The sequence below is a fragment of the Canis lupus genome, chromosome 25, assembly GCF_003254725.2.
Source record: "Canis lupus dingo isolate Sandy chromosome 25, ASM325472v2, whole genome shotgun sequence".
NCBI lineage: Eukaryota > Metazoa > Chordata > Mammalia > Carnivora > Canidae > Canis > Canis lupus.
This window is the reverse complement of record NC_064267.1, coordinates 4,514,246-4,538,888: the sequence shown is the minus strand read 5'-3', so window position 1 is coordinate 4,538,888 and position 24,643 is coordinate 4,514,246. Positions and strand designations below refer to the sequence as shown.

Sequence of the window (24,643 nt, the reverse complement as noted above, 5' to 3'; positions counted from 1 at the left end):
TCCTTAGCCTGAATCTTCCCATCAGAAAGTTAGGGATTTGGAAAGAAGAAGTAGCAAATACAGGAAACAACAATGAACTGTAATCTGGAAATCTTGGTTTTTGATTTGACTTCCTTGACTGTGGGCAAAAAGCTCAACCTCTTTGAGCCTCTATATTCTCAACTGTAAAATGGGATGGATACCACTTACACCTAGATCTGAGATGCAGATCTCAGCATTATGTGAAAACTTCTGGTCCACAACTGGTTGTCAACAGGTGCTCAAAGATCAACAAGAGACCAGCCAAATAATCCCAGAAGGTTCCCTTTTGGCTGCTGTTCCCTAGGTGGATGTCTGTCTTTTAGCTGAAGATATGGCTTCAGTCAATGTTCACAAAATAAATGCTAATATAATGTCATTCTTTGGATATCCTTTCAAGTTCTGTGATTAACAGTCATACTCCGTGTGAGATCTAGATGAAGCCATCATGTCATTCACTCAGACCAGGGTGAGACGGCTCTGGGTGCTCTCTACCTTGGCAGCTGTTTGTCCCACAGTGTTGGCGTGGTGAAGTAATGGCTTCATGTGTCCCCCTAATCCTGCAGTGAGTGAGAGAGCAGCTTCCCACCTCTCCCTGTTGCACTGTTAGCAACAGCAAACCATCGACTCTGGAGTTCCAGAAATACAGACACTCAAACCACCTGCACTGCCTTCCTCTGGTTGCTAAATTCGGTTTTTCTCTTTTCCATCTTCACGTAGGATAATTCTGCCACCATAACCCTTTCAAAGGAAGGGGAAAATGCTCTGCATTCTCCATTTGCTTTTGCTTTTTCCATCTGTATCACTTTTTTCTTTTTTTTCTAGAATTCCCCTGATCCAGGTGTCACCTTACCTCATCCCTCCCCCCCACCCCTCCCCCCACCCACTCTACTCAGTGAACGCCCCCACCACCTATCATGCTTTCCCAGCCCCTTCCTTGTTTGGCTCTCTCACTTGACAACACCCAACCGCCCCCAGCACACACGCACACACACACACACACACACACACACAGAGACAAGAAACCTCCCTGTGTGTCAGCACCCTGGTCCCAGCAGCACCATGATCCAGCCTCTGCAGTGCCATCCATCACCATGGAAACAAGCACTTGCAGGCACTACAGACAGACACAGCCATTACTGGGGCTAGTGCCTGTCAATCCACATGTGAGTGTGTGTGCTTAAAATAGAAGTTCTGCGAATAAAAACAGCAATTAGGGAAATCTGGAAATCTTTCTGAATACAGATTCATTTAGCCCTGCTGCCAGCTGACTTCCCTTTCATGTTGTCTTTCTCCACCATTGTTCCTTCAGAGAGGTGTGGAAAGCCAATAAGCCAGTTCTCCTTGGAAACAATGCCTCCTGAAAGGAGGATTAGCCATCCTTAGGGATTTTTAGGTTATGAGTATCAACAATAGCAGGTGTGGCACCAGCAATCCCTTTAGAAAACCTGACACTGATCCCTGTTCTCTGCTTAAAAAAAAAAAAAAAAAATTGAGACACTTAAAATACAAAAAGGGGAGAAGAGATAGTCTTTAGGAAATGATAAGTGAAATGTAATGCTAAAGAAGCTAACACATAAATACCAGGGAAGTAGAGGAGGCTGTAAAAGAAAGCTGACTTCAGGGTGTTTATTCTGCAATTAGCAAAGTGATAAGTGACTAAAAGGTAATTGACAGCTCCCTAGCCACCAGTAAAGTGGTTACTGCAAGGAGAGGGCATGGCAGCCTTGGCCCCTGGGGGTCAGGGACTTGGTGGCGGCAGTCTCAAAGGCAGGCTGGCTGTGAAGGGCCACCTGGAATCCATGCTGCCTTGTCAGGCCATCCGTTCTTCCCTTTGCAGAATCTTCCTCCCCTCTGGCCATGTGGCAATGTCAACTAGCAGAAAATTAAGAGTTCATTTTAAAATGCATAGTTGACCCCCAAATAATCTACTGCAATGGAAAAAAATAGATATCAGAAAGAAATTCACATCCTCAGCACAGAAGCATTAGTATTCATATTTATGCCTAGGTTTAAAGATAAGTAAAAGGGAGCACTTGGGTGGCTCAGTTGGCTAAGTGTCTGCCTTCCACTCCAGTCATGATCCCAGGGTCCTGGGATTGAGCCTCACATTGGGCTCTCTGCTCGGTAGGGACCCTGCTTCTCCCTCTCCCTCTGCCTGCTGCTGTGCCTACTTGTGCACACTCTCTCTGCCAAATAAATAAAAAAAAAAAACTTAAAAAAAATAAAGAGAAGTAAAAAGAATCTGAAGGATCATTGTCAGAGAGCTGGAGAAGATATCAAGGGTTCATAAGGTCTAGCTGTACTCTGAAGCTGGATAAAGTACATGATTCCCACTTTACAAGAGGAGGCAAGGGAGGGCCAGGAAGTTGATTTATTCCTGAACTCTGCTGAGCAAGGGACCCCTTCTCTCCTTCTGTAGTTTATTCCCGTTAGACCTTTTCACAGGTATGCATTTGGCTTTCATTGCTATATCTCAGCCTATATACAGACTTTTAATCAGATCTGAATAGCCAGCTAAAGTCATAAGCACATACCAGAGAAGCAGAATTGGTAACTTCTTTCACAAAAAAAGGCAATTTTTTATCATTTGGCTGAGATTGGCTTCATGGGATGGTTTCTTGTGTGGATCACTACTGTCCTTCTATGAGTAAAGGACCAGAGGTTGGGGGAGGAGGTGCTGAAGAAATACAGGTACCACTGGGACCCTTGTGATGTTAATAGCAGACCAAGACCAAGATCTTTCCCTAGCAACAGGTTGCATTTATAAGTAGACCTGCCTCTTGGTTTTTCAGTACGTAAACCAGCCAGTAAATACAGGTTCAGTGTGTGCTGAGCACAGGACACATGGTCAGAGGGGAGACACCTACAGAGTAAAGGAAAACATGGTAGGAAGGCAAGTTCTGCTGCCTCAAGATAGTCTGGGTAATCATTTTTAAAAAGTCTTTTACATTTGCACTAACAACGTTTCATGGTTTTTGAAAGCTCCATTTTCCTATGATATTTTATGTAGAAAAACCTTAAAATTATTTGCCTTTCCGGTGCTCACATTAACTGAGCAGAGAAAGGTTAGAGCCGGGGACTGGCTCAGAACGAAATAGTGATGGTGACCTGTCCATAGAGGCAGTGGCATGCATGCACATGGCCAGCCAACAGCCCCTGCCACGTCCACAAAAACACAGATCTCCAGGTGGCCAGACACTGGGCAGCTGGGCCAAGCCCCGCAGAAGGACTTGGACGGGTCGCTGAGAGACCAGGGTCAAAGCACCACCACCACTCCTCCCTCCACAAAGTGAGTTCCTGCAGAGTCTGTCTGGTCCAGCTGCTTCCTACACTAAACTGAGCTGCTTCTGCTACCCCCCTTTCTAAGGAAGTAGAGACCTATGCAGATGCTTTTGTTTTTTAACTCATAGCAGTCTGATGCTAGACTCTGGGCTAAACCCTTTTGCACACATTGTCTCCTTTCATACTTAAAATGACCCTGAGGAGGATCACTGCCCTGGTTTTTCACATACCAGATGGAAAGAAGTTCCCTGTGTGTCAACACCTCACTCACCCTGAGCAATGAGTCCAAAAGTGTGTGTGTATGTGTGTGTGTGTGTTGCGGGGGGGGGGGGGGCGAGATGAAATCAAAGTCTATAAAATTTGGTTCTTTTTCCTTAGATTTTAGGTAACCCAATGCTATGTGCTCCAAAGACCAAAAGCTTAGTGTGCAGAGCCACTTTTCTAATATATTACTCACGTCTGAACAATTCCAGATTTCTTATTGCATTGTTTCCCACTTCTTTTCTACTAGGCCCAAGGAGCACCCCCACTGCAGGGGAGTCCCTGGTCTCCCGTCCTCTCTCCATCTATCAGTGATAGGGCACCACTGTCCTCAGGGCTCGGCTAAGCCAGCCTGCCCCACACACTGGCTGAGTCACAGCATCAGACTAGCCCCCGGTGTGAGAGTAGCAGTCTAACATCAGTGCCTGCAGTGGGGACAACACACCCAGGCCACGGGCAATGCGTCACTCATGCACGAGGCCAGGGGACTGTTTTGTACCAGTGCTGTGCAGCCAGCTGCTCTCAGCATTCCTGACACAGGTGCCAATCCTCCCTGCTGCATCCCCGAAGAGCCACCTGGAAGATGTCTGACACTCGTTCACTCTGTAGCCCACCCAGTAGCCAAGTCAAAGTTCTTGGGGGGAAAAAAGTATTAACTCATTTTTTGATTCACATCTTACAGCTTAATATTTATTTTACCATTTATGAAAATCTAAAAGAATGGCCTGACAGTGCTTCCCCATTGCATGCCGATGGCTTTTTCTTTACTCATTCTGGACTCCATCTGTGGTTTCGAAATCTATCCTTCAACACCTGACCCAGAGTTACAGAAACTGGTTACTCCTTACCATCTTCTGAAATACTAGCATGTCTTGATAAATAGCAGTTTCCATGGAGATGACAAAGGAACATTACCCACTTCGCAGTGAGCTTCTGATTTTTATCTTGAACCATTAGCTTTCACCACAGCTCATTCATTATTCATCTGCAGTAAGGAAATGGCTGCAGCCCAGAACATTTCAGGAGACCTTCTTCAGCGTGGCCGCCCAGAACTACACGCAGGTCAGCGGCAGCACACGGCCAGGAGGGAAGCCAAGTCCAGAATTTAAAGGGCCATCGGAAATTACACACCAGCCCTCTGTTGCCTGCAGTCACATCCTCCATCGTGTAAGCTAAGATACGCAACAAATGGTAAATTAGGAACTTTACACATTACTCCATCACTTAGAGGATAATGCGATAAGGGATCCATCCCATATTCACTGTCTCCTAAGCTGAGGGTGTGCTCTTCTTCCGGAGTGAATTCTTTGCCCCCCCACCCCCTCACTCCCTTACAACATATGTTTACTGGAAAAGTTTATGGGAACTTAATTTTTGTAAAAGAGTAACACTTTGAGGGATCCCTGGGTGGCACAGTGCTTTAGCGCCTGCCTTTGGCCCAGGGCGCGATCCTGGAGACCCGGGATCGAATCCCACGTCGGGCTCCCGGTGCATGGAGCCTGCTTCTCCCTCTGCCTATCTGTCTCTGTCTCTGTCTCTCTCTCTCTCTCTCTATCTCTCTCTGTGTGACTATCATAAATAAATAAAAATTAAAAAAAAAAGAGTAACACTTTGGAATTTCAAAACACGACCCTTATATTTTTCACCTTTGAAGAAAATCTTTAATCTTGAAAGAAGAGCTGACATGTGATAAACTAAGAGTGGATAGGTACCAGATATAATCATTGTACTTGGAAAGGGGAAAGATGCCATCAAAAATTACTTCTTTTTTTTTTTTTTAAGAAAGTAGAACTCTGGGGCAGCCAGTCTTAATCATTTTCTTCTATGTATATCTAATAAAATATGAAAATCTTATCTGAAGGCAGCATACTTGTAAAGAGGCTGAAATAAGCACAGAAAACACATTCCTGGCCTGAGGTCCAAATTCCCAACAATGTCTCCCTTTCAAAACCGTGTTTTAATTGTCCTCAAATATATAAAAATAGGCTTAATATCAGAGTACAGTCTGTACTAATACTAAATACGAAAACACAAAATTTTAAAAACCTAACACTGCGTGTTAGTAACATATTTTCTAACATGAAACTAAAAAAATTATAGCATCTACTCCATCACCTGTATTTTAAACATTACAGACCCACAGCCACTACTTTTTCTCTTCTGGAAAAATCCTTTCCACATCCTGCCCAGGAGAGTGCTAAAGGCTACATGGGCTTTTAAAAGCAGCCCAAGATTTTCCAGAGCTCAGCAGCTCTTTCAATAAATCAAAACCAGGGACTGTTTCTGGGTAATAAAGGGGGGTTTAAACTGCAGCAATGTGCATTAAAGTTCTGGAAGACCACAGAAAGAATTTGGCAACAGGTAGGAAAGGAAATGGGCCCCTTTTCTTACTGAGCGAGAAGGCACCTCTCACACCTGGCTAAGGTGGGAATGTCACCAGCAGCCTGCAAAAAGCCTTCATATTTCCCAGGACATGGGAATATGTCGTGTCCCACAGAGGGATGCTTTTCTGTTCCCCCTTGAACATCAACTGTCTTTGGCTCTCTTGGTCTGCTCTCCACCCTGCCTGCTGGGCCTCTAGTGGTTCCTCTGTCCACTTTCTCCTGCTGGGCTCAGGCTCTTCTTGGCTATTCCAATCACAGGTTTTTACCCTTCTCTGAACTTGTAATATATTCAGAGACAGGGGCTCTCAGGGTAATAGACACCTGAGCTCCCACTGGTTCCTTGATATGGATTCTGTAATCCCAAGCAAATGTGAATTACTTAAGGCCAAGCCTGGACATATCTGGATTCCACACAGCACCTGAGTAGAGCTGTCTATACTCACTGACCACTCCCGATTAAATTCATCTTGAATTCCAGGCGAGCCTTCATGGGCATAGCTGTGGTTAATTCTCATTTACTGGTTTTTAAACAGATACTCAAGGCTGGAAATCTGAGGGAGGGAGGCGTAGATCCTTCTGAATAGTCCAACCAAGTTATTTCGAATTTGAAGGATTCTCTTCAAATAGATAATGTCTACAAAGTAGGCCTGGAGAAAAAAAATAACGACACTGACTATGGAGAATGGCATTTTCAAATTTCTCCAATGTGACTGCTCTGTTTTCCTTGTGAACTGGGTTCCTGAAGGTGGGGAGGACAGATCCTCTCCTTGGCAAATCTAGGTCTGGTTCAAGAACTTTGTGTGAGCTTGAAACTACTTCCCTGCCCTACCCTCATGTAACAAGTGACTCATCTATCTAGAAAAAAACCTAAGAAGATCATAAACATTGGCATTGATGAAGCTTTTTAAATGCCTTCCTGGAAAATGCCACATAAATCACCTAAAATGTCACAACCACACACACACAGAAAAAAAAACCTACAACAAAACCAACGACACTTCTAATCACGAAATTGTGCTTTAGAAGTTCACTGGCCTGAATGTATGTTGGTTTCATTGTCACTCTGAGAAGTACCAAGGCAACTGATAACCAATGAACAAATCCTTTCTGATCCGCAAGTAAATCAGACAATAACTTGGTTCCCACAGCTTAGCTTAGCTTTCTAGTTCACACTTGTTCCTCCCAAGAACCTTAACTGCCAACGGGTAGACAGTCAACATTCAGTTCTGCTCTTTAGAAACTCAAAGCTGTCTGAACCCACTTTGGAGACAAATAAGCCCCTTTGATGTGGGAAAATGTGCATGGCCTTGTGTTAGCAATCCAAAGACTTGAGTAGATGATGAGTTCCTGACAGTATATCCAGGCTCAAGTTTCTAACATGGATTGCAATGTAACATGTTGGCAGCACCAGGAAAAAGCCACCATTTCTGACTTCTCTTGCTTTAAGAGAAAATGCTCTAGATCAAGGAGGAATGGAAGGTGAAACCAGAAGGATATACAGACAATGTTTTTACATTTCTACTTTCTACTGGAAATCTACAACTGACATCCCACTGTCATCCCAAAGCTTTAAATCCAAGACCATTGGCATTTCCACAAACTTAAGTCTCATTGCTGACTTTCCTTATCTCCAGAACAACTGCTCCGATCTCAAAACCTTACCATCTTTCTTGCCCAGTATGCGCATGGGTCCAGTTTACCTGGGATGATCCTGCTTTATGCTGGTTTCCGCAGGATCCTGACCAGTTTAAGCACATGTCCTGGAAAACAGGTCCCAGGTTGGACAACAAACTATATTATCACTCTATGTTTCTTCTTTTCCCCAAAAATCTCATCAATTTTTCCTTTGCAGCACTTGATCATCCACTCCTCATTTCAAATCCCCCTCCTTATGAGCTGCACTAATACTCCCTCACATATGGTCTCCAGTCTAATCAATTATACGCATGAATCTGCTGCTCTAAAACCCTCAGTGTCTTCATTTCATTTAACGGATGAAGTGCAAACCCAGACTTTCCAGATCTTTCCCATTCTGGCCCTTATGCTGTTTCTAATTACTTCTAATTACTTTACATAACATGTGAGTCCAACAAAAGGGCCTGCTCAGCTTTCACCAAACCTATGAACCTGCAACAGTGATCCCACTGCTCAGGCTGCTCCGGCTCCATCTTATCTGAGGCTGATTCTCCTTATAAGACCCAACTCAAATCTCATTGCTCCTTAAACCTCTCTCTTCTGTCCCCGGCCTTCAGTACCTCTCCTATATGACATTCCTGCAGCAAAGAACAAGGTGGGCTCAGCACTTAGCAGAGCCCATTACCCTGCCTGGCCTCCTCCGTGTCTCTATTCTGCCTCTCTCCAAGTAGATCTTAAGCTCAGCAAGTGCAGGGACCTTATAATTTTCTCCTCTCAACAGCACCCAAGTCTGCTCAGCAGACAGGAGGCAATATGAAGAACAGGAAAAGTACAGGATCTGGAATGGCTTGTCTTAGATTTGTCACTTACCAACTGTGACACCTTGGGAAAGGGACATAAGGTCCCCTCCTCAGATTCCACATCTATACAGTGGGGATGGTGATGATGACAATAATTGCCAGGTTGTGGTGAGGAAGAACGGAAAGTGAACCTGTTATAAATTACCAAGTCCTATATACACGAGGAATGAATCCAATGTTTTTTTGATAATGGCAATGATAATTGTCACAACCTAATCAGAAGTCCTATCACATGATGCCTCAGAGAGGTATCATTTGGACTTGAGCTGACTGCATCGTGGGCAAGCATCGCAGCACCTGAGATCAATTGCTTTCTCTGAACATGCACGAGAAAGGCACTAGGAAATGTCTTAGTCTTAGGGTTACCATATTCCATTTTCTCTTTTCAATGCTGAAGTCTTTTAAGAGTTGACTGTGGAATATGAAAGGCAGGAAGAATGGGGGAAAGGGGCCAGCTCACTTGTCAGTTCTAGCATTCAGACTACTTTCAAGTTTTTTTCTCTCATCTGCCAGACATCCTTTTGAGATGTTGGAACCAGTACCATGAGCCCTTTGAAAAGAAGAAAGAGGGGGAAAGGAGCATGCAGCTTCCAAAACAACAACAACAAAACCCCTAAGCCATTCGGTAGGGATAGTTTGAGGTCATTTTGGAATGAACCACATCTTACACTTCCAGCACCATCCTTGGCTGAGGTATTCCAGCTACACAGCTCTTCTGGAACATTCCAGGTCACAGAAACCTGTGCATCGATGGATGTTTGTGGCACGAGTCAAGCAAATTAGACAAATTGCATGCATGAAAGCAGGGAAGTGGTTCTTCTGAAGCTGCTTTTCTTTCTGTAAGCTTCCCACACCATACCATCGTCAATCACATTATGGCCCACAAGAAAAATCTTGAAAGATTAATGCTCAGCTGACTTCAAGCCACATATTCTTAACTAATAAAACATCTTTGCATCAGCTTGCAAAGATACAGGCTCTAAGCTAATATAAGTTACCAATTTTGCAAGACAGTTTGCTCCTGGTAATTATACTAAAAATAAAAGAAGGCAGCCAACTGGAGAGTTGTCTGTTCCTTTAGAAAAGATATTTCATGTTCCTTCAAGCTTCATTATCAATGATTGGCTCAGATGAATGAGAGGCTTCCAGCAGCTTTTGCCTAAGACCAGGCTTGACAAATGTGGCATTGATTTTGGCAGAGTTCAGGCTCTGCTTCAGTTTTCAAATGTCTGGCACTGTACATGAGCTTCTGAACCTGACCTGAAGCTATTATGGGCTTTAAAATTTTCAAGCAATTGCATCATTAAGCAACCAGCATGTGATGGCATTACTATCTTACCCACTGCCCAAATACCACAATGCATTTAAAGTCGTTGACATAAATCAGCAAAGAAAAGCACAGAGGACAGCAGTAAAAAATGGCCCATTATTAAGACCCGTTCAAAAGCATACCGGTTGTAACTGTAGCATATTCAATTTGAAAACGCAGATCTGCCACAAATTCAGAAAGCTATAAGGAGCAATTTGGGGATTTCCATCAAATAGCATATGTGCTGAGCAATTTTTTTCCAGGTATTTTCAAAGGTACCTTGGTAGTCATAGGGTTTGTTCCTTACCTTTTCAAACCTCTGCTCCAATAGAATAAGATCAAGAAAATGGACAGAGCTTCTATGTACAGTAACAAGGGTTTTCTTTGTTACATCAAATCACTGATATTTCCTGTTTTCCCAGTATCACCTTGGAAAGATAAAAAAGTGTCTGTATCTAAAAGGATTGAATGAGAGAAATTACTGAAAGTTTGAGTGAATTAAGTTCATTTTACTAGTAAATCTAATGCTATACATTTTCTTTGTTTCTTTTTCTAAAATTTTATTTATTTATTCATGAGAGACACACACACACAGAGAGAGAGAGAGAGAGAGGCAGAGACACAGGCAGAGGGAGAAGTAGGCTCCATGCAGGGAGCCCGACAAGGGATTCGATCCTGGGTCTCCAGGATCACGCCCTGGGCCGAAGGTGGCGCCAAACCGCCGAGCTACCCAGGCTGCCCTGTTTCTTTTTTTTTAAGGAATCTCTTTCTATTTTTTTTTAAGTCGACTGTTTTATTTTTTATTAAGTTTTTAATGTCAATTCCAGTATAGTTAACGTACAGTGTTATATTAGTTTCAGGCGTACAATATAGTGATTCAACAATTCTAGACATTAGGGACACCTGGGTGGCTCAGCCTCTCTCTCTCTCTCTCTCTCTCTCTCTCATGAATAAATAAATAAAATCTTTAAAAAAAAACAATTCTATACATTATTCAGTGCTCACCACAAGTGTACTAATGCTATACATTTCAACAGCCTAATTAATATGGGACAATCTTTAATGAGACACACATCAAAATATCCTGAGAGGAATTAAAAGAATTTAAGGAGCAAAGAGGAGGAAACTAATCTGGTAACTCTATTAACAAAATCAGAATGATAACATTTTTGTTTTATGTAAACATTCCTTTGTCTCCTTTATTTTTACTGAGGCCAAACACTGAGGAATAGTCTGAAAGGCTCTTCCAGATCATCACTGATTAACAGGAAATTATCATTTGCAATAAAAATTTCCCTTCTTTCTAAATCATTAGACAAAATACACTGGCTTTTCTGACTAAATCCCACGTGGGTAGAAAAAGATTGCTTATTTTTAGTGGCATGCTGTGACAGACAACCTGAAAGAATATAAATTAACCTAGGTATGAGATCATACATATTTTCCATAAACCTTTGTTTCCTCACTGGTATTATAAATGCAAACCTAGCAGAAATGTTTCAAACATGAGCAACCACCCAAAACAGTTTGCCTAAAAGATCTTCTAAATTAGACTTTTTCTTAAGGCCAACAGTATTTTTGATCTACTTTAAATAAAGTAATCAGTGCTCTAAGTAGGAGAAATAGATGAAGACTTCTCTTCCTTGAAATTCAGTTGTGCCAGTTTAAATAGCACTGTGTGCAATGCTATCTAATCTCACCTAAAATGGTTAATTTCACACGTCAACTTCGCTGGGCCATGGTGCCTAGATACATGCTCACACCATTCTGGAAGTTTCTGATGTTTCTGTGATGGAGGTTTTGGATGAGATTAATATTTACGTTGGCAACTGAGCAAAACATTGGGCTCTCTAATACAGGTGGGCCTTATCCAATCAGTTGAAGGCTTGAATAGACTAAGACTGACCTCCCCAGGTAACAGAGAACTCTGCCAGCCACCAGCCTTCCACTTGAACTGTAGCACTGGCTCCGAGTCTCAAGCCTGCTGGCCCAACCTGAAGATTCTGAACTTGCCAGCCTCCATAAGCATATGATCCAACTCCTTAAAGTAAATCTCTTTCTCTATATATATATTTATCCCATTGATTCTGTTTTTCTGGGGAACCCTAATACACCACTTATCTGAAGGGTTATTATCCACTCTGTATCTCCTCTGTACACATCTTGCTTTCATCTATTTGGATAGCATAACTTTATTTTTGCATATTTAATACTGAGCATTTAATTTCTTGGCCACAAAGTTATATACAACTGTACTTAGAGCTTTTTTTTTTTTTTTCTAACCCTGTGATTCCTGCATGCAGTTAAATTCTTTAAAACCCCTTAGCCACTTCCTTGCATTTGCTTGCAGGAAAATAGTTTCTTCTTAGCTAGGAAAGGAGTTTAATGAAGCAGTGAATGAATAAAAGGTCGGATGGAAAAACCCAATCCGTTTCCAGAGTGGCTTCTCTCTCCTGAGGTTACATCTCTGATGTGAAATTAATTCCAAGATCAGACTCATCCATATACAAATGCAAATCCAAGGATAGCTGATCTCATGATCCTCTCCATGAAGTATGAACGCATATTGTCTACATCGGGTTCCTCTTAATGATGAGGGAATATGAGATGCATTATTGATGAAGACAATATCTTCTCTTTATTGATGAAGACAATTCTCTTCTGTTCCATTTTAAGGGATAAAAAAATCATGGTAGAGCAGAAAGTTGAAAACTTGATTTGGGGGTAAAGGACATTTTCACTTTCCTGACTTTTTCCAGTGTGAATGGAACAAACATGGCTCTAATTTCAAGAGTTGATTTTACTCTGACAAAGCAAAACAGTTCCACAGCCAATCCCATGTTTATATCTATCAATAGTTTTTAATATCACTAGTCATGAGGTAGTGTTGGCCTAATTAGGTTTTCTGACTAAACTGAAAATGACTGGTTTGTAGTAAAAACATTCTTTTTAACACAGAAATTTTCAAATAAGGTTATTAAGTCAGAAGGCTTACAATGACATAGTCTTTAAATCAGATTTTTTTTTAAAAAAGGCAAACAAAAATCAAAGTATGCCTCTCATAGATCAATTACTGTCAAGTGCTTTGTTCCATTATAAAGAAATAATTCAACTAATCAAATGAGCAAGTCTGAGATGTTCTGGATAGCTTGATGCTACAGTCTGAAGTTCAGCATTGTTGCTACAAGCTTTGTTACTAAAACCTTATCTAAAATACAATGAGTCTAGGGGTGCCTGGGTGGCTCAGTCAGTTAAACATCTGCCATGTTGGGCTCCCAGCAGATGACCCCTCTGCCCTCCCCCACACCCCACTCCCACTCATGCTAGTTCTCTCTGTCAAGCTGTCTTTCTCAAATAAATAAATAAAATCTTAAAATTAGTAATAACAAATAAATTTAAAAATACAACCAGCCTATTCTCTTGCTAAAGATGATCAACAGTTTCCCTTGTTCCAATCCCTAATTCAGACCATTGTTCTGGTAGCATCACTCAGTAAATTCTTCTTTTGATGTACTGTCCTCAGCACTGACTTTGGTTACTGCCTCTCTGTGCATTTTTGTAGCCTATTCAAGTGCCCTAAGGTTAAATAAAATTGAAATAAAATTAAAAATTGTATGAAATTGTAGGAGTCTTAGAGGAAAAATGTCAAGATAGATTTGAAAATATGACACAATATTAAAATACTGAATACTTTTATAAATAATTATTCAAGTAGAAGTGCTTTTGAAAACAGATTGACTTGGGGCACCTGGGTGGCTCAGTCAATTAAGTGTCCAACTATTGATTTTGGCTCAGGTCATGATCTCAGGGTCTTGAGATTAAGCCCTGAGTCGGGCTCTGCGTTCAGCAGAGAGTCTGTCTGAGTTTCTCTGTCCTTCACCCTCTGCCCCCCATACCTCTCTCTCTCTGAAACAAATAAATATATCTTTAAAAAAAGAGAAAGAGAACAGATTGATTTTTAATATCCTAAAATGAGAAGCCTTTAGTAAGTGGTCAGCCCTCCCCTCTACTTAGGCCTGATATGACTGCGGGCCACCTCATACCCACACCGGTGGCTCTTCTTTCTCCTCATGTTCTGGTTCTCTAGCCCTCTCAATTCTACCACTCCTCCTTTCACTCCACTTCAACCATTCTATTTTTTTTTAAGATTTTATTTATTTATTCATGAGGGACACACACACACACAGAGGCACAGACACAGGCAGAGGGAGAAGCAGGCTCCAGGCAGGGAGCCTGATGTGGGACTCGATCCTGGGTCTCCAGGATCACACCCTGGGCTGAAGGCGGTGCTAAACCGCTGAGCCACCTGGGATGCCCCACTTCAACCATTCTAATCATTAGACTTTCTGCATACCAAACTCTGAGTTCCTCTTTGATCACAGGTTTCCATATTTCCACCCACCCTCCTTCAATCCTGCCCACTGGTCCTTCATTCTTATCATGGCTTCTGTCTGGACCCATGATTGGCCTTTTTAATCCTACTTTCCCCTGAAACTGGAGAATCCCTCAATTACTTAATCTTTTTTTCATAATCTCAAATTCTGGGTAAATGCCATCACCTTGAATTTCTGGCTGGAAAAATTTTTACTGTCAGAAACTCAAATTGGATCTGTTCTCTGTCCTACAAATCTGTGAACCAAATCGCACCTCAGCCCGGCACCTATAGTCTTCGTTTCTGAGCCACAACAAATTACTTTTCAGTAGCTGTATTAGGGTTCTTCAAAACAACAAAAAATATGTATATGTATATGTATATGTATATGTATATGTATATGTATATGTATATGTATACGTGTATGTGTATGTATATGTATAGGTGTATGCATAGATATGTCAGAGGAGATTTATTATAGGAGCTGGCTCATGTGGTTACAGAGGCCAAGAAGTTCCATGATCTGCCATGTGCAAGCTGGAGAACCAGGAAAGCCAATGGTATAATTCAATCTGAGTCCAGAGGCCTGAGAGTCAGGGAGCCACACGTGTTAAGTCCTAAGTCAGGATGCCCAAAAGCCAGGAGCTCCAGTGTCTGAGAGTAGGAGAAAATGATCTCCCAGCTCAAGAAGAGAGAGAGAATTCACTCTTCCTTCACGTTTTTGTTCCATTCAGGGACCCCATGGATTGGATGATGCCTGTCCACACTGGTGAAAGCAGATCTCTCTCAGTCTACCAACCTAAATGCTAATCTCTTCCAGAAACATCAGCTATTTGGGCATCTGAGCCAGTGAAGTTGACATGTAAAAATAACCATGACAGCAGCTGTTACCTAATCACAAGAGGTAAGTCTGAAGATTCAGCTTAACCTTCATAAATTTGCCCTCTCTCCTCCTGAAATTTCCTGGGATTGTAACCTATCCTTTTCTCCCTCCTTCTGATTTTGAAAAATGATATGTCCCTCACCTTCCTAAAGTGAAATCCTTAGTCTGTGCCTTAGATGTCCCTTTATCTTTCACTAGAAGACCTCTTTCTTTTTTCTTTCTCTTCTCCAGACAGTGAACTTACTTACTTCTCCTTTCTCCTAAAGAAGGGTTCTACCCTCAACCTGCCCTGCCCCTTCAGCTTCCTTCCATTTACCACCAAACCCTCAGGGCACACTGTCCATTCTGCTCATCTGCATTCCACCTCTCGACCTCTAAAATTCAAGCTTCCTTCTGGCACCACTTTTCCTGCACCCTCATCAGCTAGTAGCCTTCTGTCCAAGCAGCTAGTTGAATTTGGGCTGAGCCTAGCTCCCCACCACAGGACAATTTAAAGTGCTCCCTGCCCCATTTCTTCCCGCACGTCACTCTCCCAGACTTCTGCTCTGCATTCTTGATGCCTTCAGGAGGCTGTCTGCCTTCCCCCCAAGCATTTTGTGACAAAGATTCTACTGAATATCTAGGGGTCAAAGAAAGATCTTCCTTGATCTTTCCTGGGCAACCAAAAAAATTCTTCCCTCTCTTTTTATCCTTTAGATTACAATTTCCCTTCTTCCTACCGAAACTCGGTTAGTACATGCACATTATAGACATTAAATAAATATCTGAAGTAAGGTGAACATAGGTATATTTTTAGTATGTTAAGTATCTTATGAGGCTTGTATCAAATTAAGAACATTTAAAAATGACAAAATAGAACCATAGAGGGTTTAAAAACTTCAGTGTGCTCCGTCATGACTAAGTAATTACACAGTCAGGGGCTTCACCCCTGCCACCAGTTATACAGAATAGGGCCTGAGAGAGCTTATACTTAATGTTTGTAAATAAACGGTACATTACTGAGCTTCATTTTCTTTTAATATTTTATTTTATTCATGAGAGACACAGAGAAAGAGGCAGAGACATAGGCTGAGGGAGAAGCAGACTCCCTGCAGGGAGCCCGATGCGGGATCGGAGGGATCGGATCGATGACCTAAGTCAAAGGCAGATGCTCAACCTTTGAGCCACTCAGTGGCCCTACATTATCTAGCTTTGTAAGAAAATCTTTCATGAAGTTCTTTAAAAAAATCACTGATTTTTAATTAAATGTGTAATGCACAAATTGAGAGATTTTTAAATTTTGTGGTCATGCTTTAGAAGAAAAAGGTGCCTATGACTTTTAGAGATACACTGAAACATTTCCAGATGAAATGAAAATTGCAGAAAGAGTTGCATTAAATGAAGCTGCAATTAGTAAAGGTTTTACTACTAAAGTGTACTGGACATTTACCACTTTCTGGGCAGTAAAATCCAAAATATATGGGAACAAGATAAGCACAAATTTTCATGGTTATAAAGGATTTTGATTTTCTGGCATGGTTTTTAAATTTCCCTGAGTAAATCTCTGCTACCACTAGTAGACTTGTTTGTGGACATCACAGTCACTCAGCATAACAGAGAGCCTAGTCATTATGCTCATATGTGTGCTGAGCTGGACCTGAGCCTCTTGTCTCCCCAAAAGTCAAAACTGTTTTGTGGGGTCAAAGTCAGTGGTGGTATCAGTGGCCTCAACTTGTTTTCCTTCTCTTCTCTGTCTCTCTCCCTTCCAGAACACATTTTTTTTTTTTAAGATTTATTTATCCATGAGAGACACACACACAGAGGCAGAGACACAGGCAGAGGGAGAAGCAGGGAGCCTGACGTGGGACTTGATCCTGGGTCCCCAGGATCACATCCTAGGCTGAAGGCAGCGCTAAACCGCTGGGCCACCGGGGCTGCCCTCTTCCAGAACACTTTTGAAATAGAAAAACACTTCCTTTAATCTCAGGCCTCACACAAAATTGCCTTCCTTCCACCTGACCGAGCAAGGCCTTTTCCCCATTGTCAGGGAGACGGAACCTTTAGCCCAATGCCTTTGACTATCATCCTCTCTGGCTTTGTTTTTCTTGTTATAAACAGAGAACCATTCTGAGCTGGAATTTAAAAAAACAGTAGTATTAAAATAAACTAGGCTCCTTTCTCCTTGTGAATGGTACCTCATGTCTTATTACGTCCCAGCACCAAACTCTTCTTGAAGAAATTGGCAGAAGGCCTCTTTGAAAGCCCTCTGGAATGATAATGATTCTCGGGGGCTCAGGGCCTCCAGTCAGAGCTAATTCCAGACTGTTCCTTACAAAAGTGCTGACTTGCTTACAAAAGCAATGGTAATAATTGCAGAAAGCTCCCAATCTACTCCCCAAATGTCTTAAGCTCCAGGGAGCAAAGCTTTTACATCTGAGACAGTGATGTTGGGAAGAGCAGCCAGCTACTTGAAATAATTGTTAGCCTCAAGTCAAGCAAGGTCTTTCCCCACTTCACTCCTAAACTTGGTTACCATCCCTCCATTCCAGGAGTCTAGCCCACTCTCTTCCCTCAGTTCTTCCACTTAACCCTCAAGCCAGTCTTAAACCCCATATATAGCCCTCACCCCAGTGCTGACTCCCTCCTCTTAAAGCCCTCACTGGACACTTACACTCTACGGACACTTTTCTTTTGGCCTGGAACTCCCAGAGTTCATGACTTGAGGGCAGAAACAAGTCAGCTTTCTTTAGACCTAGTATAGACTCTGTCCCAACTGATGGGTGTCCCAGGGGTGAAGATGAAGGAAGCCAGGCCTCTGACTGAGCCATACGTTGGCAGCTACCAGACACTGCAGGGGACAAGCTCTGTAGCTGATGCCTATTTGATTTGTCAGAACTTTCATGTGTACAAAACTGCATGCACTAAAAGAAGGATGCCATATACTGATATCTGAAAAGAACTAATTTTTAAATATCACTATATAAATTAGCATTATATTCCATTTATATACCATTCTATACCATTATTGGAAGTACTGGAGGTGACTTAATTTCCAAGTCTTTATTTTATTTTTCTAAAGATTTTTTTATTAATTCATGAGACACACACATACACAAACAGAAATAGAGAGAGAGAGGCAGAGACATAGGCAGAGGGAGAAGCAGGCTCCATGCAGGGAGCCTGACGTGGGACTCAATCCTGGGTCTCCAGGGACTGGATCCTGGGTCTCCAGGATCACAACCTGGGCTGAAGGCGGTGCTAAACCGCTGAGCCGCCTGGGCTGCCCCAACTTCCAAGTCTTTAAAAGGTTTTTTGCAGCCTGAGGTGTGATCCTGGAGACCCAAGATCGAGTCCCACATAGAGTCCCACATAGAGTCCCACATCGAGTCCCACATCGGGCTCCCTGCATGGAGCCTGCTTTTCCCTCTGCCTGTGTCTCTGCCTCTCTCTCTCTGTGTCTATGAATAAATAAATAAAATCTTTAATAAATAAATAAATAAATAAATAAATAAATAAATAAATAAATAAAATCTTTAAAAAATAAATAAATAAAACCCTCAAAAGGGTTTTTGAGGGACACCTGGGGGGCTCAGTTGGATTAAGCGTCCAGCTCTTGACTTGGGCTCAGGTCATGATCTTAGGGTGGTGAGATCAAGCCCTGTGTCAAACTCCAGTGCTGAGCGTGGAGCTTGCTTAAGATTCTTTCTCTCCCTCTGCCCCTCCCCTCTCTAATAGATAGATAGATAGATAGATAGATAGATAGATAGATAGATAGATAAAATTAAAGGTGATTTGAAACAACACCTTGAGAAGTCTAGACATTATAAATAAAATGAAGCTATCTAGAAAAATCACACCATGTTAAGCATATTGTGTTTATAGAAAAAAAACCTTTTTTGCCCTATAAAATATCTTTTTTCTATATATAAGTGCAGAGATCATCTGGGATGTGATTTGATATTGCCAGCATTTAGCACACAGATGGCATTCAGTACATATTTGTTAACTGAATGAGCAAATATGAAGTTTATTCACATAACCATTTATCTTCAAAACAGTAGCTACGTATCCTATACATTGCTATAAAAGGTATACATGGGTGATGCTTTCCTAGTAGGACAAAACACAATGTTGAAAGAAACATTGAACAGACAAAGATTCTTTCAGCATCATTAAATTAAGAGTTTAGTGGAAAGAACCGGGTATAACAGAAATCAGAAGATTAGGTTCCAGTACCTTCTTGCTTAATGGGATATTGTGCTGGTCACATCACTTCCCTGAGCCTCAGTCTCTCTGTTTGGTCCTCCCTGTCTCTGATATTCTAAGACTATATGGTTCCAACAGCATGGATCACTGGTAATGCATTCCTCCTTTGCAAAAAGGCATCTCATTGAATTTGGGCTTTAAATGGAAAAGATGTGTGACATGGAATATGCTGTGTTCTCTACAAATGTCAAAGTTACAAGACACAGAACTGTTTTGAGAAAACAGGATAAAAAAATATAAGATTCATCACCCTGGAGAATCTCTCAACAAAGCCTTCCTTTTAGTTTGTTTTGATTTGCTGGGTTAATTTTTTTCTTGGAAGATGAAAGGTCAGAACCTATGGTCTGGATCTTATTGAATCCCTCTTAATTAACTGGGAAAGAAGCACATCATTGTACAGATCACACTAATTGGGAGCTTTGCTTGGTTTCTTTTCAGTATTAGCTAGATGAAGTTGGATGCACTCTTGCCTTTTTGTTGTTGTACAAAGAACTAGTTTAGCTTTGATTATCTACCTTATCCCTTTTTAGAAGTATGATGAGTTTGGAGAAAAAAAAATCTCTTACAAGACAAAAGCTGTATTCACGGGGCCAGATATAATGTGTGAAAAGAAATATCCAATTTTTATTCTTCGCAATGGACAACTCAAGGTTAGTTTAGGCAAGAACCAAAATATATAAGCACAGGCTTTTTGGTCTTTTCGAGATTCATCCTTTTTTTTTAGCAAGAGAGATAACAAATATTTTTTCCCAAACATGTACAATATAGTTGATTAAATGTGCTGACAACCTTTAAACTTTTAAAATAGTCTTGAATTTCAATTTGGCATCATCCAACTTAAGTCACAGGATTTCTCTAGTAAAACCCAGCAACAAATGTTTGCTAGAATAATATGTTCTGGAGAATAAAATGAGTTTGAAACACATTCCAAAATAATCTGTAGAGCTAAGCTTATTTTTTAAAAAGATTTTATTTATTTATTTGAGAGAAAGAGAGAGCACATGAGCAGGAAGAGGGGTAGAGGGAGAAACAGACCCCCCATGGCGCAGGGAGCCCAAGTTGGAGCTTGATCTCAGGACCCTGAGATCACAACCTGAGCCCAAGGCAGACACTTAACTGACTGAGCCACCCAGGCCTCCTTAAGCTTATTTTTCAGTGAAGAACCAACATATTCCTTTGAAGAAATGAAAACTTATTAAGATTTGAAAAGTTACTAGAAATGCTGATGCCACATTAAAATTTTTCCAATGAAACACTTTAAGCAATAAACAAGTAGAGAAAAATTCACGTTTAGTTTTATATTGGGGTATACAGGGAAAATGATACTTGCTGGAGGATTAAGAATGGCAAAATAAATATTGAGACCAGTATAAAAATGCCATATTTTGACTCATTTGCAAATGTGTGTGTGCACACATGTGTATGTTTGTGTGCATGTGTGTCTGTGCACATGGCTATATGTGCACACATACGTGTTCTTCCAGGATTGTTGCCCTGTTCAACAATCTACCATCCTAGTGGCTATAACTTCATGATTTCATTGTCTATTGTTTTAAATCCTGTGGGAAGGGATCCCCGGGTGGCTCAGCGGTTTGGCACCTGCCTTTGGCCCAGGGTGTGATCCTGGAGTCCCAGGATCAAGTCTACCATCGGGCTCCCTGCATGGAGCCTACTTCTCTCTCTGCCTGTGTCTCTGCCTCTGTGTGTGTATGTCTCATGAATAAATAACAAAATCTTAAAAGATAAATAAATAAATAAATCCTGTGGGAAATTAAATGAATAAATACTGAATTCTAAAAGATCCACAGTTCTTAAGAGATGTAAGAAAGAACAACTCCAATTCTAAGAGAAGCTTTAGCTGTATCCTCCAGGGATACGGGTCCCTGCTTGACAGACCCCTGCTGTGCCTCTGCCCCTTCACCCTCTCCTGGTCAGCTCACCTTGTGACCAAAGCTGGTGGGTGTGGGCCAGTGAGGTTAGGCTGGACAGCACTGGGTCCTCTTCTCAACTATCTGCCCAGATTTTCTAATCAATCCAATCTAATATTGGAAAAGCAGTTGCATAAACTATTGAATGAACATTCTGATGCCAAACGGATTCTAATCAATCTGATGTGACTTGGTGACCATGAGATCAATTTTCCAGGCTCTGAATGTTCCCAGAGTTATTAAACCTGAGAGACTAGAGAGCAGAAAATGACCTTGCCACAGACAGCCATGAAGAAAAACCACAGGATGGGAAAAGAATAATGAAAACTTCAGTTCCCATTCTGTATATATGTTTGCCATTCCCCAAAATCAAGGATGAGGAGAGACATATTCTCTTACATTGCTGGGAAAATATGTTAAAAATCTCTGTGAAAAGCAATTTTGTGATACATGACAAGAACCATGGAAGCCTGTCCAATTTAACTTCTGATAATTTGTTGGAAGGAAATCTTTGAACATATACAAAATATTTACTATGAGACCAGAATTCACAGCAAGATTGCTTGTAAGAATGAAAAGACCTGGAAATAAATTCAGTAGGTAACAAATATGATATTAACAAACCAAATTAATTTAGATCCATACAAAAATCTAAAGCCTATAAAAATTATGTTTTTTACAGTGATTGCTGGCATAAAGAACTACAAAATATATTGACACATGAAAAAGTCACAAAACAATATACACACTATGATTCTATTTTAAAAAAAGATATGTGATGCACTGAAAATTGTGAAAGGGTAAAATAGAGATTTTGTGTAAGTAGTTATGAATTTTAAAATGTAATTATCTGGGGGCTCCTGGGTGTTGCAGTTGACCATCCACCTTTGACTTTGGCTCAGGTCATGATCTCTGGGTCGTAGGATCAAGCCCCGTGTCACGCTCCATTCTCAGCAAGGAGTTTCTTCTCTACCCCTCTCCCTCTCCCTCTGCCCCTCCCCTCACTCACGCTCTCCCTCTAAATAAATAAATAAATAAAAATTTTTAAGAAAATGTAATTATCTGTATTTTCTAATGTTTCTAATTTTATCTAATAATGAGCACATATTGCTTTGAAATTAAAAATTACAGTCTTTAAGTGAAGTAAGTCAGTCAGAGAAAGACAATTATCCTATGGTTTCACTCATGTGGAATTTAAGAAACAAAACAAAGAAAAAAGGAACAAACAAAAAACAGACCCTTAACAATAGAGAATAAACTGATGGTTATCAGAGGGAAGGAGAGTAGGGGAATGGGTGAAGTAGGAGATAGGGTTTGAGTATACTTATGGGGGTGCCTCGGCAGCTCAGTTGGTTAAGCATCCAACTCTTGATTTTGGCTCAGGTGATGATCTCAGGGTTATGAAATTGAGCCTCACATTGGGGAGTTTCTCTTTCTCCCCCTGCTCTTCCCTCTCCCCACTACTCACTCTCTCTCTCTCTCTTTCTCTCTCTCAATAAAAAATATACTTATGATGAGCATTGAGTAATGGATAGAATTGTTGAATTACTACACTATATACCTGCAACTAATGTAATACTATATGTTAATTATGCAGGAATTAAATTTGAGGGGGGAAGAGCAGAGAAGAAGAGAGAATGATCCTACGCATTGTTGGATGTTTAGCAGTATCTCCAATTTCTATACACCAGATGCCAGTGGCACCCTGCCCCCTCCCAGCTGTGACAATCAAAAGTGTGTCCAGACATTGCCAAGTGTTCTCTGGGGGATACAATCATCCTGGTTGAGAACCGCTGGTGTGGTACATATGGTATATTTAATTCTTTTTAATAAGCTCTGGTTATGTCCAGATGAATGACAGATGGAAAAGATGGAGAGCTTGGACACCAACATCCTTTAATAGATATTTTCATATTAACTTCATTTTTTCCACTTTACCTAATACATTTTCATAAAAATGTATGTCTTATCACAGAAAATACATGGAAAAGTAAAATGGACATCAATCAATCAAAATTAAAAAGTTCTTATTAACGAGTAATGAATAATCAAATTTTATGTCTTTGTGTTAAGTATATTATAGAGGATTTTGTTTGTTCTAAAAAACCTTTTTATTTCCCAATTATTCCTTACTAATTTTTTTAAAAGATTCTACTCATTTATTCACGAGAGACACAGATAGAGAGACAGAGAAGCAGAAACACAGGCAGAGGGAAAAGCAGGCTCCATGCAGGAAGCCCGATGTGGGACTCCATCCTGAGACTCCAGGATCACGCCCCGACCTGAAGGCAGATGCCAAACCGCTGAGCCACCCAGGGATCCCCATCCTTGCTAATTTTTAAAATGATATTAATAATTCTAAAAAGAAGCCCAAAAAATAAGGTTTACCTATGAAAAATCATGTAATTGACAATAGCAACAACAAGGTAATACACTTCTCTGATGTTTTGCCTTAATACAAGTCCTTCCTTGATTACTTCAAGTGAAGCTATGTCACCTGATCCTTTAAAAAGCAAGATTACTTTTTGAGCTTTTTCCAATAATTCAACATATGGTCAGACGATTATTTTATTATCTTTGGGCTTCCACATTCCTTGCATGTTACACAGGTTTTTTTTATTAAAATGCCAAAAACCTATAAACATTGGTTCTACAATATTATCTCTATGAAAGCAGGGGCTTTTATTGTTCACTGCTGTCTCTCCATAGCCTAAAACAGGACCTGGTACAAAATAAGTGCTAAAATATATGCGTTGAATAGATAAAAGAATAAAGAACAGGGGGTAACAAATAGGGAGATAGAGAAGATACAGCAAGAATACCAAACTTCATGTTTTCTTAAAAGAACATAGAATACTGTCAGAAATGAACAAAACTGCTTATAAGTTTTAAACAGTAATAACAGCTACCTCTCTTTCTCTTCCTTCCTTCCTTTCTTTTCTCTTCCTTTCCTTTTTCCTTCTTTCCTTCTTTCTTTCTTTCTTTCTTTCTCTTTCTTTCTTTCTTTCTTTCTCTTTCTTTCCTTTCTTTCCTTCTTTCCTTTTTCTTTCTTTTCTTTCTTTCTTTCTTCTTTCTTTCCTTCCTTCATTCCTTCTCTCTCCCTCTTTCTTTCTCCCTTCCTTCCTTCTTTCTTCTTTTCTTCCTTCTTCTTTTCTTCCTTCCTTTTCTTTCTTTCTTTCTTCTTCTTTTTCTTCTTTCTTTCTTTCTTTCGTTCTTTTCTTTCTCTTTCGTTTCTTTCTTCTTTTTCTTTCTTTTCGTCTTCGTCTTCCTTTCTTCGCGTCTTTTTTCTTTCTACCCTTCTTCGTTCTTTTTTTCTTTTTCTTTTCTTTCTTCCTTCCTCTTTCTTTCTTCTTCTTTTTTTCCTCTCTTTCGTCTTTCTTCTTTCTTCTTTCTTTCTCTCTTTCTTTCTTTGCTTTCTTGTCTTTTTCTTTCTTCTTTCTTTTCTTTCTTTCTTTCTTTCCTT

At 40.7% G+C, this 24,643-nt stretch overlaps 1 protein-coding gene and 1 long non-coding RNA gene across 10 annotated transcripts in view; both read right to left on the bottom strand.

Annotated features, from left to right (window-relative positions):
* Positions 1-24,643, bottom strand: part of DCLK1 (doublecortin like kinase 1) — a 340,908-nt gene that overhangs the window by 199,227 nt on the left and 117,038 nt on the right. The window lies entirely within an intron of this gene.
* Positions 3,434-24,643, bottom strand: part of LOC112669405 (uncharacterized) — an 85,593-nt gene continuing 64,383 nt past the window's right edge. The window contains exons 3-5 of the long non-coding RNA XR_007405721.1: positions 10,060-10,207; positions 6,392-6,595; positions 3,434-4,736 (exon numbers count right to left, since the gene is read on the bottom strand). This is a non-coding gene — a long non-coding RNA (uncharacterized LOC112669405). The remainder of the gene's footprint in view (positions 4,737-6,391; positions 6,596-10,059; positions 10,208-24,643) is intronic.